This window comes from Oncorhynchus tshawytscha, unplaced genomic scaffold (genome assembly GCF_018296145.1).
Source record: "Oncorhynchus tshawytscha isolate Ot180627B unplaced genomic scaffold, Otsh_v2.0 Un_contig_4610_pilon_pilon, whole genome shotgun sequence".
NCBI classification, from domain to species: domain Eukaryota; kingdom Metazoa; phylum Chordata; class Actinopteri; order Salmoniformes; family Salmonidae; genus Oncorhynchus; species Oncorhynchus tshawytscha.
In genome coordinates this window covers 30,001-32,213 of record NW_024607756.1, presented here as the reverse complement: position 1 = coordinate 32,213, position 2,213 = coordinate 30,001, and the positions used below count along the sequence as shown (strand labels likewise).

The 2,213-nt window shown below is 49.1% G+C and overlaps 1 pseudogene; it reads right to left on the bottom strand.

The window, feature by feature from the left end:
* Positions 1–643: 643 nt before the first annotated feature.
* Positions 644–1,686, bottom strand: LOC121842843 (annotated as a pseudogene).
* Between the last annotated feature and the right edge of the window lie 527 nt (positions 1,687–2,213).

Sequence of the window (2,213 nt, the reverse complement as noted above, 5' to 3'; positions counted from 1 at the left end):
AGTAAGGTGAGTTGGAGTAAGGTGAGTTGGAGTAAGGTGAGTTGGAGTAAGGTGAGTTGGAGTAAGGTGAGTTGGAGTAAGGTGAGTTGGGGTAAGGTGAGTTGGAGTAAGGTGAGTTGGAGTAAGGTGAGTTGGAGTAAGGTGAGGTGGAGTAAGGTGAGTTGGAGTACGGTGAGTTGAAGTAAGGTGAGTTGGAGTAAGGCGAGTTGGCGTAAGGTGAGTTGGAGTAAGGTGAGTTGGAGTAAGGTGAGTTGGAGTAAGGTGAGTTGGAGTAAGGTGAGTTGGAGTAAGGTGAGTTGGAGTAAGGTGAGTTGGAGTAAGGTGAGTTGGAGTAAGATGAGTTGGAGTAAAGTGAGTTGGAGTAAGGTGAGTTGGAGTAAAGTGAGTTGGAGTAAGGTGTTGGAGTAAGGTGAGTTGGAGTAAAGTGAGTTGGAGTAAAGTGAGTTGGAGTAAGGTCAGTTGGAGTAAGGTGAGTTGGAGTAAAGTGAGTTGGAGTAAGGTGAGTTGGAGTAAAGTGAGTTGGAGTAAGGTCAGTTGGAGTAAGGTGAGTTGGAGTAAAGTGAGTTGGAGTAAGGTCAGTTGGAGTAAGATGAGTTGGAGTAAGGTGCACAGAGAGAAATGCAACTCAAAGGCCTCCTCTTACCTTGGGTGAATATCCACAAGCAGCACTAAAGTTTGCATTGTGATAACGTCTATCCGTTTACAGTGGAACCTTGCCACCTTCAGCACTTTCAGGTATGTGACGCACAGGACTAGAAAGGACAGGAGAAAGGTGAGGGAGTGAAACACCACAGTAAAGACAACAAACGGAGTCTGACTGTTGTCCGTCACGTCGGAGAGCGTGCACGACGCGTAAAGCGGACGGTATCCCACCCACGAGAGGCAAGCAGCCGCTGTCGAAAAGACATAGAATGTATCCACGTGTATCCGAGCACGAGAGCGGCATCTCTATGTCGTATTCTAGAGTGGTACCTCAACGGGAACACGACAGCGATCCACCTGTCGATGCTCAGAGCGGCCATGCTCAACATCGAATTAGTGGTTAAAAACGTCTCCGAGAAGCCGACCAACTGACAGAAGGCGTCACTTCCGGGCTGACCCTTGTTGACGAGACCCACCAGAGTTAGAGGCATGTTGGAAACGGTCAGCAACAAGTTACAAAAAGTGAGGTTGAGGGTGAACACACAGGGCACTTGCTTCCTGATCTGTGGGTTGTACAGAAAGCAGATCAGCACCACGGCGTTGGACAGCAACGACACTACGATAATGACTAGCATCAAGACGGAGAGAAGCACCTCCACAGCGGCCATGGTGTGTGTCCCAGTCACTTATTATAAATCTGCCTTTTGGTAATAATTGTGTCCAGATCCAGCCACCGTATGTGGCTATGGAATAAAGGCATGGTGTTAGCTGGAAGACTCACCCCATAACCACATCCAGACATTCCCTGGTTATATCCCTCTCCTGTGGAGCGCAACCGTGTCTCTCCTCTCCTCTCTCCTCTGCCTCGTTGTCCTCAGACTTCTACTGCAGGAACCAGCAGAGGGGATGGTGAAGTCCATCAAGTTAGGAGGATTCCAAACATAATGAGAGAGGCCGAGACGCGCAGGAGAAATCTGAGCAAGTAAACTCCCCCGTTTACGACTAAGTGCAAAGAAACGCCAGCTGTCAGGCGCTGTGCCAATATGCCCGTGTCTCTGCAGTGGTGTTATCTTCTGTGACGCTGCTCTCTCAAGACAGCTCCTCTCTCTCTCTCTCTCTCTCTCTCTCTGTATCTCTCTCTGTATCTCTCTCGCTCGCTCTCTCTGAGGGAGAGACTGAGGGGGATGTAGAGCTCTCTCTCTCTCTCTCTTCAGAATAGACTGAGTGAGAGGTAGGTCTTCTCTCTCTCTCTCTCACTCTCCAGAATAGACTGATTGGGAGGTAGATCTCATCTCTCTCTCTCCAGAATAGACTGAGTGGGAGGTAGATCTCCTCTCCACTCTCTCTTTCAGAATAGACTGAGTGGGAGGTATATCTCCTCTCTCTCTCTCTCTCTCTCTCTCTCTCTCTCTTCAGAATAGACTGAGTGGGAGGTAGATCTCTCCCTCTCTTCAGGATAGACTGAGTGGGAGGTAGATCTCCTCTTTCTCTCTCTCTTCAGAATAGACTGAGTGGGAGGTAGATCTCCTCTCTCTCTCTTCAGAATAGGCTGAGTGGGAGGTAGATCTCCT